Below are 16,620 nucleotides of genomic sequence, written 5' to 3' on the forward strand. Positions count from 1 at the left end.
ATTTGTTTTCATGGGTATGAGATTTACAAATACTTTTTCTTATAAGATTTAGATTGAAATGGAAGAGTTTAGCTATTTAATAATGCATCTGTTTTATGTCCTCATCAATGGTCCCCAACCTTTTTGGCACCAGGGACCGGTTTCATGGAAGACAATTTTTCCACAGACTGGGCAGTGTGGGGGTGGATGGTTTGGGGATGATTCAAACACATTACATTTATTGTGCACTTTATTTCTGTTATTATTACATTGTAATATATAATGAAATAATTATACAACTTACCATAATGCTGACAGGAGGCGGAGCTCAGGCGATAATGGGAGTTCTGGGGAGTGGCTGTAAATACAGATGAAGCTTTGCTCGCTTCACCGCCCACCTCCTGCTGTGCAGCCTGGTTCCAGGGGTTGGGGACCCCTGCTCTTAGCTATATACCTAAAATCATATAGTGGCCCATAATAAAAATTATTCTTATTGATCTAAAAGCTCCTTCAGGTTTAACTAAAAGCAAAGAATTAAAAGCTGCCTAAATGGCAAGATGATTTGTTAAGCAGTCACCATGGTCATTTACTTTCTCAGTTTCCAAAAATCCTTTCAAAAGATTCAGCAATGATTATTGATGATGCTCACCACCTTTTCAGAGGCATTTTATTTAGCCCAGTACTCTCAGAAAATGTTGGAAAAATTAAAATATTGCAAATTTTATTATCGTTTGCCAATGCAGTTTTGTTTTGTTTTGTTTAACAAATTTATTTATTTATTTATTATTTTTAAACAGATTTATTTATTTATTTTTGGTTGCATTGGGTATTTAAAATATATTTAAATATATTTTATGATTGCCGTGTGCAGGCTTTCTATAGTTGCGGCGAGTGGGGGGCTACTCTTCATTGTGGTGTGCGGGCTTCTCATTGCGGTGGCTTCTCTTGTTGTGGAGCACAGGCTCGAGGCGCATGGGCTTCAGTAGTTGTGGCACACGGGCTCAGTAGCTGTGGCTCGTGGGCTCTAGAGCACAGGTTCAGTAGTTGTGGCACATGGGCTTAGTTGCTCCCCAGCATGTGGGATCTTCCCAGACCAGGGATCGAACCCATGTCCTCTGCATTGGCAGGCGGATTCTTAGCCACTGTGCCACCAGGGAAGTCCTGCCAATGCAGGTTTTAAACAAACTGCATTTATCTTACCATGTGCTTTAAACATATTTCCATCAAAACCTTGACATGTATATTTAACTCAAGTTATGGGATGCAAACTGATTAGAAAAGCCAATTCTTATCATAACTACAATGAACCAAATGAGATTTATGTTCCATCAGAAAGAGTCTAATTTTGTGTTCAATTCAAATAATTATTTTAGTATGCATAATTTTGACTGCGTTCTATATTCTGAAGTAAATTCTAAAACAGGCAGACATAGATAGGTATTTACAGAGATAGCTAGATAGATAGCTAAATAGGTAGAGTCACAAAACCTTCCCATGAGTTTGTTGCCTACTTAATACAATTTGCTGCCTCCTCTGATATTGTTTAGTGGTGCTTTCCTTGCTTTTTTCTCTTGGGACTCTTCCTGGGCTAATATATACTTTCATAGAGATGGCTAATCGAAGATGCTAGGTCACTAAACAGCGATTATAATTTTTCTCACCACTCTCTTGTAAGATATATTTAAGAATATCTTTAATGTAAACTACAGTGCAGACACCCAATTTTTAATGTCACAGTTTGACTTTAACAAATATATATATGACTAGAAAGATTCAAAAGTTTGCCACACGTTAACGATATATTGTTTAAAGGAGCTTCAGTGACACCAACATTTTCCATTTGTGTTTTGTGTTTGAAAACTTTTTACATTTCTTATTATAAAAATTTTCAGAGATATACAAAGTGGAAAGAGTAATATAATGAATCCTACATATCCATTTCCAGCTTCAACAATTAGCAACACATAGTTAATCTTGTTTTATCAATACCCCATCCATTTTCCCCAGCCTGAATTATTTTGAAGCAAATTCCACATACTTTCATCTGCATATATTTTATCATATATAAATTAAAGACACTTTACAAATAAATATTATCAATTATTTAAAAATTAAATAACAATTTCTCAGTGTGACCAACTAGCCACCTTGTAGTCATATTTTCCTGTCAATTTAAAAAAAAATTTTTATAGTTTGCTTAAAGCAGAATTTAGAGAAAATCAATAGATCATAGTTTTTGATATCTCTCTTAAGACTTTTTTCAACTATGTTTCCTTTCCTTGCCTCCCTCTCCTCTCCTCACTTCTCTCATATTTTTTTCTGTTGTTGTTTTTGAATAAAATATATAATCCTATAGAATTTGCTACAGTCTAGAGTTTGCTGATCATACTCCCGTGGGGTATATTAAAGTACATTAAATATTTACATTTTCGTTGTGTTATCTGTAAGTTGCTTTAGACTCATAAACTTTATCAGATTCTTCTTCCCTTTCTTCTTCTCCTCCTTCTTCTTTTTCTGTGCCTAATTCTGCTTCTTCTGCTGCTGCTGCTTCCTCTCCTCTTCATCCTCCTCCTCCTCCTTCTTCCTCTTCTTGTCTTCTTTTTTGGTTTTTTTTTGTTTTTTTTTTTTGTTTGTTTGCAGTACACAGGCCTCTCACTGCTGTGGCCTCTCCCGTTGCGGAACACAGGCGCCGGACATGCAGGCTCAGCGGCCATGGCTCACGGGCCCAGCAGCTCTGCGGCATGTGGGATGCTCCCGGACGGGGGCACGAACCCGTGGCTCCTGCATCGGCAGGCGGACTCCCAACCACTGCACCATCAGGGAAGCCCTTCTTGTCTTCTTTTTCACAGTTGTGCTGTGTGAACTTTATTCAAGAGTCACATAATGTTGGTGATCCCATTTTAAGAAATATTACCAGCTTATAATGATTATTACTTACATCCATTAATTTAATACGTTTCATAGGGTTGTAAAATATAAAATTCCAATCCTATCATTTCTTCTTCATTAATGAGGTGGAATATTATAAATATATTTATATAAAATATATATTTATATTATAATATAAATAAATAAATAATATAAATAATATATAAATATATATATAATATATAAATTATATATATAATGTTATATATTATAATATATAAATACATATAATTATATATATTATATATAATATATAAAATATATAAATAATATATAAATATATATAATAATATATAAAAATAATATAAATATATAAAATATAAATAAATATATAAAATATAAAATTATCCCTTTAAGAATTTTTTTATCATAAGATACACTTTGTATAGAAGCAATAAGATGAATGTTTTATTCTTCCCATTTTCTTAAATAGTTTCAGCTGGTAAGTTGGTTCCTAACATCTTCCATAAGTAGCCAGAGTGTTTTTGAATATCATCATGAACTCATGGATTTAAATATATTTTATGATTGAGTCCATTGTAATTATAATTATTATGGAAATTCAAGTGGTCCCATCTTTTGCCAGTAGTTTGCCTTCTGAGTCCTTCTGCCATGATTTAATAGTCTTTTTTAACTTTATAGCTTTCTGATATGATCTGATGGTTCAGATCTATCTTGCATATTTCATGCTCAGGTCTCAAATTAACCATTTCTCCAAAGACAGCCGTATAGTTTTATAGGGAATGGCATTTGAAAACCAAACTTTAGATACTAAAAGTTACTCTTTCCACAGGATTGATCATTGATCATTGTTTCTATGCCTTTTTTAAAATATAGTTCAAGGTTTTTTGATTTTTTTTTTTAGTATAAAATACGTCTTGAGTTATTCTTATACTTTCAAGTCAAATTCAGCACTACACAAATTATACTGACTCTCATTTGTATCTTCTTTCACCCATGATGAAACATTATCTCTTAATGATACCAATATAATTCCTTTTATTGTTTCTAGAATATACCCTAACAATTTCATAGCAATCATATTAACACTACCACTAATAATGTGATTACTGATTTTTACTGAGTTCTTTTGTCTGTAGCATATATCCCATTAGTGATGTAAAATCAAATAACTACTTTAAATATAATTATGCAATTTGAATAATTCCTCTTTGTATGGTTATTCTGTTAAACATAGAGTTAAGCTTATAAGTTTGTTTTTCTATTTCATTTAGGGGATATTAAATGTAAAATTGTATTATTAATATGTGAAGTATTTACATGGTCTGAAAGTTAAAATTATGAAGTAAAGTATATTCAAGTCCTGTATAATCCACTTTATCCCTTCTACACTCATAGGTAATCTTTTCTTTTTAAGTTTATGATTTACTTTCCATTTGAAAATGCCCTTTCTACCCTTATTTAAGCAGGGAATGATATGCTCAGGTTTATATTTTTAAAAAACCACTCAATTATATTGCATGAAATACTTTAGCAGGGCAAGTGCAAATATAGGGAAACTAGTTAGGAGGCTATTGCATAATTTAGGACATGGTAGCCTGTGTTTGACTCTTTGGTACTTTGATATTTTGTCCTTTGTGATATTTTTGATATCTGTGGCACCTGTATGGGATATTTTGATTATGTGCCATGGATTAATTTTTATTGCCTTATTTCTTAACTTTCTATAACTTGTTCATATGATTAAGATGTTTTGGGCTTTATTAGTTTGCTGTCAATAAAGTTCAACAATTTGACAACTCTAAAATAGATTCTTGTTTTCCAATTTGTCTAAAAGTTGTAATTTCCTTGATCCAGTGGGAATATTTAAGAAGGCAGGATAAATTTTCACTGGTTTTCATATCCAAACTGTGGCATCAAGACTCAACCTCTAAATGCAAAAGAAATTACGAATCAAAATGGATATATTTAAATATATTGAACTATTAATGTTAATATGGCCTTCTTAATACCAACATCAGTGAGTCCATTCTTAAAAGCGCATACTTATGCCCTTTAATTTATCATAAAACTATTTCAATTGTGCTGATATATTCTGAATATGATCTGAGCAGCTTGATTAACACACTAGCTAGGTAGGCTTGGGCTGCTTTATTTAAGCTTTGGGGAAATGAGAAGACAAGGAAGAAAGAATTGTGTGTTATCTCAAGTCTGTAACGGAGAAATTACTTTTCTGTGAATATAGTCTCATGTTTGAAAATTCCCAATCAAGGGAAATAGAAGGAAGGAAATAAGGAGCAAGGGGGAAATAAATGAAATAGACACTAAAAGACAATAGAAAAGATCAACGAAACTAAGAGCTTGATTTTGAAAAGATAAACAAAATTGACAAAACTTTAGCCAGACTCATGGAGAAACAAAGAGAAAGGACTCAAATAAATAAAATCAGTAATGAAAGAGGAGACGTTACAAATCATACAGGGATCATAAGAGATTGCTATGAACAATTATATGCCAACGAAATGGATGATGAAGAAGAAATGGATAAATTCCTAGAAACATACAATCTACCAACACTGAATCATGAAGAAATGGAAAATCTGAATAGCTGGATTACTAGTAAGGAGATTGAATCAGTAATCAGAAACCTCCCAACAAAAGAGTTTAGAAGACTTCTATTGTCATTTTAGTCTCTGTTTTATTTATTTCTGCTCTGATCTTTGTTATTTGCTTCCTTGTGCTAACTTTCTTATGCTAATTTTGTTTTTCTTTTTCTGGTTTCTTTAAGTGTAAATTTAGGTTGTTTATTTTATACCTTAGGGCTTTTTTTTCCCTAATGTAGGAGTTTATCACTGTAAACTTTCCTCTTAGAACTGCTTTTGCTGTATTCATAAATTTTGGTATAATGTATTTCCATTTGCATTTGTCTCATATTTTTCCTATTTCTCTTTTGATTTCTTCTTTGGCCCTTTGGTTGCTTAGGAGCATACTGTTTAATCTACAATTTGGAAATTTTCTGATTTTATTCTTGTAATTGATTTCTAGCTTTATACCATTATGGTCAGAAAAGATTCTTGATATGATTTCAGTCTTCTTAAATGTATTAATACTTGGTTAGCAGCCTGATATATGATCTACCCTGGAAAATGTTCCATATGTGCTTGAGAAGAATGTGTATTCTGCTGCTATTGCATGGAATGTTCTTTAAATGTAGAAGCTGGATGTGACTTCAGAATATCTCCATTTAGGAGATTATGAGTGCATTTATAGTAGTATGTATGACAATGGACATATGTCATGTGGGGGAAGTTTTTGAATTGTGTATAAGAGAAGTATATATAAGTTGAGCAACTGAGAGATAAATTGTACAGTGGAGTAATTATAACTGCCCAGCTTACCCTCCAAATATGTCCTCAGCAGTCAGGTTTTATTTCTCCACAAGACAAAAAGTGGATACTTTACATGAGTTGGCACAATTAAACTTCTCCCACTCTGTCACCCCTCTGCACACCTCCTCCCACCCCAGGGCTTTAAGAGAGACAAGGAAGCAGGGGTTTTTTAATAAAGCAAATATCAGAGGACTAGAGATGTTTTATTTATTCCTTCTGCTGATATCATTAATGTTTCTCTTTTTTTAGTCCTTACTGAGCTTTAATTTTTCACTTGTTCTGTGAACTCTGTGACTATCTTTACATCCTTCTACTCCCATTAAGTTGCCCTTCACATTTAGGCCAGTCCAAATTGGCATCTGATACATGCAAGATAACAAAGACATATTTCTGTTTCTGGTGCTGCTTGTGATATTGAAGTTTGAAATTTTGGATAAATTGATCCTGAGATTGCAATAGCCATGTCCTGAACTATGTGGATTAGTCTTACATATTACCAGTCTATGATTGGAAAATAATTATTTATATTTTTTAGACATACTATTTTTATGTAGAAGTAGGGAAGGAGACAAAGAAAGAACGTAGGACATGAGAAAATTTTCTGAAGGGTAATTGTTTTCAGGCCTTTATATCTGTTTCATCAATGGTGTCTTATGCATGCATTTGAGACAGAAACTTCCAAGGACATGAGCTAAGTTTTCCCTGGAATGACACTGGTACTTCAGCGGCTGTGCTCTTTAAATCAGAAAGCCTTTTTTTCCTTTCTTTTTTTTTTTAACTTTGTTTGCCTGTTTGTTAGTTTCAGTTGCTTCAAGTTACACTGCCACTACAAAGAAAGATAGAGTTACATGAATCCCTCTCTCCTGAATACTCCTTTTGAAAGGGTAATATCTGAAAACAGAAGTTTTTATAATGTACTGCTAATAGCACTGGCCATGTTCCCTCATACATTCCACCTCCTCCCCCCAACAAAAAAATATTTTCCATCATCTTGTTTCCTATTTGTTTTCAGATAATAATTCAAACATGTGCAAAATACACACTGCAGGAAATTTGGAAGTTACAGAAAAATATAGGAGAAAAATAAAAATTGTTATCTTCCATCTAGAAATAATGTCTTAATATTTCTAGTATATTTCCTTTCTTTCTGTGTATGCTTAGATATGCCTTTATATTTAGAAATTTGAGATTATAACATATATTCTGACTTGCCTATCTGTTTTTTCTTACATTGTAATATCTTCATAAGTCTCTGGTACCAGAACAAAAAGAAAAAAAAAAAAGAGTACAATAGAAGATAATTACATACCACTATATTCTATGAACTTAGACACAAAATTCTCAACAACATATTAGTAAACTGTTATCAACAATATTTAAAAAATTAGCCAGTTCCACATGTAAGGAGTTTGGAAGTCAACACTCCATCCTAAAACAACTGAAAGCTGAACAGACTGAAAAACCATGTCTTCTTGGACCCTACAGAAAAGGAGGGACACAAGGCAAATCACTGCCCCAAAGAGACAGGCAAATACAGGGAGTCACAGCTTATCAGAGCAGAGAATCACTAGGAAAAGTCACCCAGTGAACAAGAGCCAGGGAAACCTGAACTGTAGTTGATGGATTGCTAAAGGCAATGTGTGGAAAACTGAAGGTTAGAAACTTCAGGGGAACCTATTCTTAACGAGGTCCCCATAATATATGTAAGATCTACATCCAGAAGCTCAATCAGGTTTCCACAGTAAATATTGGGGGGAAAAAATCCTCTTGAGCTTCCAGCAGGGGGAGGCAAAAAGAAACCACTTTGAAATATGCCAGAGCATTTCTTCTTCTTAACAAGACCTGCCCTAATGGGAAACTAATTAACCAGAGCCTGGCCTGCTGGAGTAGTATTGGAGCCAAATTGACCTAGGGGAAAAGAAACACCCAACTCCAGCTCACTTTAGCCATCCTGTCCCACCTAAATGGGAATCTAAAAAAAGAGAGAAACACTTGTGAAGTTCATAGTCTGGACACATAGGCTCACTAAAAGACAGAGATCTAATCATAGGACTGTAGAATGCTTCCCCTTCCCCCATAACTTATACCGCATCACTAAAAATCTATGTGTAGCAGTTCTTTTTAACCAATAAAACATGTCTGGATATCAACAAAAAATGACTAGGCATACTAAAATTCAAAAACCATAATTTGAAAGGATAGAGCAAGGATCAGAACAAGACATGACAGGGATGTTGGAATTATCAGACTGGAAATGTAAAACAACTATAATTAATATGCTAAGAGCTATAAGCATGCAAGAACAGATAGGCAATGTAAGTAGAGAGATGGAAATCTTAAAAAAGAGCCAAAAGAAGTGCTAGAGATCAAAAACACTGTAACCGAAATGAACATGCCTTTGATTTCTTAATAGACTTTTAGTCTTTTTATTAGTGGGCTGGACATGGATGAGAAAAGAATCTCTGACCTAGAGGATATATCAGTAGAATCCTCAAAAACCAAAAAGCAAAGAGAACAAAGATGGAAAAACACAGACCAGAATATCCAAGAACTGTGGGACAACTACAAAATGTGTAACATATGCATAATAGGAATATTGGAGAGAAGACAGAGAAAAACAATAATGACTGAGAAATTCCTCAATTTAATGTCAGACACCAAACCACAGATCCAGGAATCTCAGAGAACACTTAGCAGGATAAAAGCCAAAACACTACTCTCAACATATCATTTTCAAAACAGAAAATCAAAAATAAACAATCCTGAAAGATGCAGGGGGAGCAGGGAGTGGGGGGAATCCCACTTGTAGAAGAACAAAGATAAGAATTACATTTAACTTCATGAAAGCAAGAAGAGAGTGGAATGAAAATTTTATGCTGTTGAAAGGAAAAAAACAACCCACCAACCTAGAACTCTGTACCCTATGAAATTAAAGACCTAAATGTAAGGCCAGACACTATCAAACTCTTAGAGGAAAACATAGGCAGAACACTCTATGACATAAATCACAGCAAGATCCTTTTTGACCCACCTCCTAGAGTAATGAAAATTAAAACAAAAATAAACAAATGGGACCTAATGAAACTTCAAAGCTTTTGCACAGCAAAGGAAACCATAAACAAGACCAAAACACAACCCTCAGAATGGGAGAAAATATTTGCAAATGAAGCAACTGAAAAAGAATTAACCTCCAAAATTTACAAGCAGCTCATGCAGCTCAATAACAAAAATACAAACAACCCAATCCAAAAATGGGCAGAAGACCTAAATAGACATTTCTCCAAAGAAGATATACAGACTGTCAACAAACACATGAAAGAATGCTCAGCATCATTAATCATTAGAGAAATACAAATCAAAACTACAATGAGATATCATCTCACACCAGTCAGAATGGCCATCATCAAATAGAACTACCATATGACCCAGCAATCCCACTACTGGGCATATACCCTGAGAAAACCATAATTCAAAAAGAGTCATGTACCAAAATGTTCATTGCAGCTCTATTTACAATAGCCTGGAGATGGAAACAACCTAAGTGTCCATCATCGGATGAATGGATAAAGAAGATGTAGCACATATATACAATGGAATATTACTCAGCCATAAAAAGAAACAAAATTGAGCTATTTGTAATGAGGTGGATAGATCTACAGTCTGTCATACACAGTGAAGTAAGTCAGAAAGAGAAAGACAAATACCATATGCTAACACATATATATGGAATTTCATGTCCATATATGACATGAATGTCATCATGTCATATATATAATCATGTCATCATGTCACTATGACATCATGACACTTTTAACAAAGTGTCAAAAAAAATGTCATGAAGAACCTAGGGGTAAGACAGGAATAAAGACACAGACCTACTAGAGAATGGACTTGAGGATATGGGGAGGAGGAAAGGTAAGCTGTGACAAAGCGAGAGAGAGGCATGGACATATATACACTACCAAACGTAAAATAGATAGCTAGTGGGAAGCAGCCGCATAGCACAGGGAGATCAGCTCGGTGCTTTGTGACCACCTAGAGGGGTGGGATAGGGAGGGTGGGAGGGAGGGAGACGCAAGAGGGAAGACATATGGGAACATATGTATATGTATAACTGATTCACTTTGTTATAAAGCAGAAACTAACACACCATTGTAAAGCAATTATGCTCCAATTAAAAAAAAAGAGAAGTAAAGGAGAAATAAATACTTTCTCAGACAAACAAAAATTGAGGGAATTCTTGCCATTAGACCTGCTTTACAAAAACATTTTAAAAAGTCCTTTAGAGGAAATAAAAATAATATACTTCAGAAACTTGGACCTACATAAAGACCCTCAAAACAGTGAAGGTTAAATGAAAACATTTTTCTTATTTGTAATAGATCTAACAGATAAAGTTCGTTCAAAATAATAATAGCAACAATGTATTCAATTATATACTTATGTATATATCTTGTGTGTGTATATATATATATACATGTTTAGGTGAAATGAATTACAGCAATGCTACAAGGGATGGAGGGAGGGATATTGATCTGACTATATCAATAGTCACTTTGAATGTTAATGTTCTATGTGCACTGACTAAAAGAGATTGTCAGAATGGATCAAAAAACACAATCCAAATATATGTTGTCTTAAAAGAAATCTACTTTACATATAAAGACAAATATAGATGAAAAGTAAATGGATGGAGGAAAATATACCATGCTAATACTAACCAAAAGAAAGCAGGAGTAGTTAAATTCATTTCAGACAGAGCAGACTTCAAAGCAAGGAAAGCCATCAGAGATAAAGAAGGGCCTTGCATAATGATAAATGGGTCAGTTCTCTAAGAAGACATAATCCTTAACACATATGCACCTAACAAAGTGTCAAACTATGTGAGGCAAAAACAAATATAATTGCAAAGAAAAATACATAATCCATTATCAGAGTTGGAGACTTCAACACCCCCCTATCAAAAAAAAGGAGAGATCCAGTGGGCAGAAAATCAGTGATGACATAGTTGAACTCCACAACACTAATTAACTGGATACAGTGGACATCTGTAGATTACTTCATCCAAGAATAGCAGAATACACGCTCTTATCAAGCTCATATTGAACTTCACTAAGATAGATCACATTCTGGAACATAAAAAATGCACATTAACAAATTTTTAACAATAGGAATTATACAATGTCTGCTCTCAGACAACAATGGAATTAAACCAGTAATCAATAACAGAAAGGTAACTGGAAAATTCCCAAATACATGGAGATTAAGCAACACACTTCCAAATAATACATGGATCAAAGAAGAAATCTCAAGAGAAATTTCAAAATATTTTGAACTAAATGAAAATAAAACAGAATTTATCCAAGTTTGTGTGATGCAGTGAAAGGAAAGCTTAGAAAAAAATTTATAACAATAAATGAATACATATATTAGAGATGAAGAAAGATATGAAATCAATCATCTAAATTTCTATCTAAGGACACCAGAAAAAGAAGAGCAAATTAAATTCAAAGTAAGCAGAAGAAAATAAATAATAAAAATTAAAGCAGAAATCAATGAAATTAAAAACAAGAAATTAATAGAGAAAATCAATGATATCAAAAGCTGGTTCTTTGAAAAGAGTAATAAAATTGATAAGCCTCTAGCTAAGCTAACTAAGAAAAGAGAAGGCACAAATTACCAATATCAGAAATGAAAGAGTATATATTATTACAGGTCCCATGAACATTAAAAGGATAATAAAGGTATACTGTGAACAATCTATGTCCACATATTGGATAACCTAGGTGAAATGGACCAATTCCTTAAAAGACACAATCTGCCAAAACTCGTGCAAGAAGAACTAGGCAATCTGAATAGGCCTATATCTATTAACAAACTTGAAGGACTTCCCTGGTTGTCCCGTGGTAAAGAATCCACCTTCCCATGCAGGGGACTCAGGTTCGATCCCTGGTCAGAGAACTAAGATCCCATGTGCTGTGGGGCAACTAAGCCTGTATGCTGCAACTACTGAGCTTGCACGCCTCAACAAGAGAGCCCTCATGCTACAAACTACAGAGCCCATGCACCCTGGAGCCCATGTGCCACAACTAGAGAGAGAAAATCTGCACGACAAAACTAGAGAGAAGCCCACGTGCCACAACGAAGAGCCCGCGCTGCAATGAAAGATCACGCATGCTTCAATGAAGATCCCGCATGCCACAACAAGACCCAACACAGCCAAAAAATTTTTTTTTAATTTTAAAGAAAAGAACAAACTTGAATTAATAATAATAACCTTCCAAAACAGAAAGAACCAGGATCAGATGGGTTCATTGGTGGATACTACCAAACATTTAAGGAAGAATTATAGCAATTCCCTACAATTTCTTTTAGAAGATAGAAGCAGAAGGAATACATTCTAACTCATTCTATGAGACCAGCATTGCCCTAACACCAAAACCAGACAAAGAAATTACAAGAAAAGAAAACTATAAACCAATATCTTGCATGAATATAAAAATCCTAAGTAAAATATTAGCAAATTGAGCCCAATAATTTATAAAAAGAATTATATACCATGACCAGATGAGATTTATCCAACATATGCCAATCTGGTTAAACATTCAAAAATCAATTAACGTAATCCATCACATAAAAAGGTTAAAAATATAAATCACATAATCTTAACAATAAATGCTGAAAGAGGATTGGACAAAATCCAATACTCATTCATGATAAAAACTCTCAGTAAACTAGGAATAGAGGAGAACTTCCTCAACGTGTTAAAGAGTATCTACAAAAAAACCTACAGCTAACATCATACTAAATGGTGAGAAACTTTCTCACTTAAGATCAGCTATAAGTAAGACTGTCTCCTCACAGATTTTTCTCAACATCGTCCTGGAAGTTCTACCTAATGCAATAAGGCAAGAAAGGGAAATGAAAGAACGTAGATTAGGAGGGAAAACATAAAAGTGTCTTTGTTCACAGATGACATGATCATCTAGGTAGAAAATCTGAAAGAATTGACCAAAAAACCCTCCTGTAGCTAATAAGCAATTATACCAAGGCTAAAGGATACTCTAATATACAAAAGTCAATTACTTTTTTATATACTAGCAATGAACAAGTGGAATTTGAAATTAAAAAGAATTATGCACTCTAATCTAGCAGGGTTTTTCCTAGTTATCCAATATTCAAAAGTCAGTCAAACCAAAATTGAAATATCAGATGATCATAACCATTGATGAACAAAAAGTATTTGACAAAATGCAACATATATTTATGATAAAAATGCTCACCCAACTAGAAATAGGGGGAAATAACCTCAGCTTAATTTGTTTAACATACCCTACAGCTAAGTTCACACTTAATGGTGAAAGACTGAATACATTTCCCTAAGACTGGGAACAAGGCAAGGATGTCCACTCTCACCACTCTTATACAATATAGTGCCAGAAGTTCTAGCCAGTGCAGTAAGGCAGTAAAAAGATAGAAAAACACATAGATTGAAAAGGAAAACAAAACTGTTGCTATTTGCAGAGGACATGATTGTCTAGAACAGAAATTCCAAGACACCTATATACAAATATCCAAAGCTTCTAAAACTGATGGGAGATTTCAGCAATGTCAAAGGATATAAGATCAACTGGTAAAATCAATTATGTATCTAAATACAAACAACGAATATTTGGAAACCAAAATTAAAAGCACCATACCATTTACAATTGCTCCAAAAAAATGAAGTACTTACATATACACTTAACAAAACATATATAGAAACTTTGTGCTGTAAATTACTAAATGCTGATGAAAGAAATTTTTAAAAAATCTAAATAAACAGACATACTGTGCCACAAATTGGAATACTCCACGTGGTAAAGATGTCAAGTCTTCCCAGCTGATGATACATTTCATGCAATTCCTATCTAAATCACAGTAAGTTTTTTTTTTTTTTTTGTAGACTTAGACCAGTTTATTCTACAGTGGAACAGCACAGGCTCTAGAATAGCTAAAACAATTCTGCCAAAGAAGAATAAAGTTAGAAGGATCACTTTGTCCAATATTTAGGTGTACAATATAGCTACAAAAATAAAGACTTTGTGGTATTGGCAGAAGGACAGACACATGTATCAATGGAACAGAATAAAGAATCCAAAGATAAGACCACATAGATATGTTTAACTGATTTTTGACAAAGGTGTAAAAGCAATTCAGTGGTACAGTGGCATGAAAAACCTTTCAACAAATGATACTGGAGCAATTGTACATACATAGACAAAATAATAAACCTCAAATATAATCTTACACCTTATACAAAATTAATTCAAAATGAATCACGGACTTAAATGTAAATGTAAAACTATAAAACACTTAGAAAAACACATAAGAGAAAATATTCACTAGCTAGACAAGGCAGAATTCTTAGATTTGTAAGGATTATCCATAAAATGAAAATTGATAAATTGGATTTAATCAAAATTAAAAATTTTGCTCCTTGAAGGTCCATGTAAAGAGTATGAAAAAACAAGCTTCAGACTTGAAGAAAATATTTGCACACTCTGTGAGGTCGATGAATAACCTCCCTCACAGAGATATCTGCATCCTAATCCCAGGACCTGTGGCTGTCACCTTATATGACAAAAGGGACTGTGCAGTTGTGATGGGGAGATTATCTTGCATTATGGGGAGGGGGGTTATGGGCAGCAATGTAATCAAGGGTTGTTATAAGAGGGATAAAGGAGGGCCAGACAGGGGGAAGACGATATGATAATGGCAGTAGAGACTGGAGTGATGCAGTCACAGTGCAAAAACTGAAGGTGTCCTCTTGAACCTGTAAGAGACAAGGAATAGGTTTTCCCCCTGTAAGACTCCAGAAGGAGCCATCCCTGCTGACATCTTGAATAGCCTTGTAACACTCATTTTGGGCTTCTGAACTTCCAAAATGTGAGATGATATATTTGAAGTGTTTTAAAAGTCAGTAAGTTTGTGGTAATTTGGTATAGCTGCAACAGGAAGGTAATACACCACGTACCTGACCACCCCCCCGCGCCCGCCCTGGAAAAAGGGATCTAGATTATATAAAGAAATCTCAGACTTAATAGTAAAAATAACCCAGTTAGAAAAATGTGCAAAAGGTATGAAGAAACATTTCACTGAAGAGGAGAAAAGTGTTAAATAAGCACATGGTCAACTTCATTAGCCTTCAGGAAAGGTAAATTAATAGCACAATGATATAACACTATACACTTATCAAAATGGCTTAAAAGTAAGTTACAGCTCTAAATACTAGCAAGCATGAACAAAAAATGGGTCACTCATACATTGTTGATGGGAATGTAAAACTCCCCCTCTGGAAAAAAGTTTTGGCAGTTTCTTATAGAAATAAACATTGTTGCCAAAAGACCCAGCAGTTGCACCCTTGGGCATTTATCGCAGAGAAATAAAAACTTGTGTACACACAGAAACTTGTACATGAGTGTTTATAGCAGCATTATTTGTAGCAGCCAATGCTGTAATCAGCCCAGATTTCCTTCAACAGATGAAAGGTTAAACAAACTTTAGTGCATGTAGTGTGGGTACTACCTATCAATGAAAAGAAATGAACTATTGATACATGTTGCAATTTGGAGGCTCTGCAGGGAATTTGCTGAGTGAAAAAAAAATTAAAGTTATATGCTGTTTGATTCAGTATATATAACATTTTTGAAATGACTAAATTTTAGAAATCGACGACAGATTAGTGGTTACCAGATGTTAGTAAGAGCTGGGGAAGTGGATGTGGTTATAAAAATGAAATCCAAGGGATCCTTGTGATGATGAAATTGTTCAGTATTTTGACTGCCTTGGCAGTTACACAAACCTAGATGCGATAAAATTGCATAGAACTACACACGCACACAACACACACACTCAAGAGCAAGTAAACTGGGAAAATCCGAATGAAATCATTGAATTGCACCAATGTCAATACCCTGGTTGTTACACTATAGTTTTTCAAAATGTTAACACTGGAAGAACTGGATAAGTATACACGCACATGGAATATCTCTATAATAGTTCTCACAAGTACTTGTGAATCTCCAATTATTTCAATAAGAATTTCAATTAAAAATCCAGCTGTGAAAGTGACAATGAGCCCAAGTGAACACCTTTGACTTATTTCTTCTTTGGGAACATGAGTCTACAGTGAGAATACAGGATTCTAATTCCAATTTGAGAAACACAATTTCTTCTGTGGTTATAATTCTTAACTTTTTTGTGTTTACGTATTTACCTTGTTGTGAAGGAATTTTGTTTGCCAAGACTTTGTTGATAATTATCAGTTTCTTGTTTCCATGGGATAGGAAACAAACATGCTGCTAAGGAACAAATTGGTGGG

The sequence above is a fragment of the Delphinapterus leucas genome, chromosome 5 (assembly GCF_059928025.1).
Source record: "Delphinapterus leucas isolate spDelLeu-1000000601 "Yukka" chromosome 5, BTC_Dleu_Yukka2, whole genome shotgun sequence".
In the NCBI taxonomy this organism is placed as follows: Eukaryota; Metazoa; Chordata; class Mammalia; order Artiodactyla; family Monodontidae; genus Delphinapterus; species Delphinapterus leucas.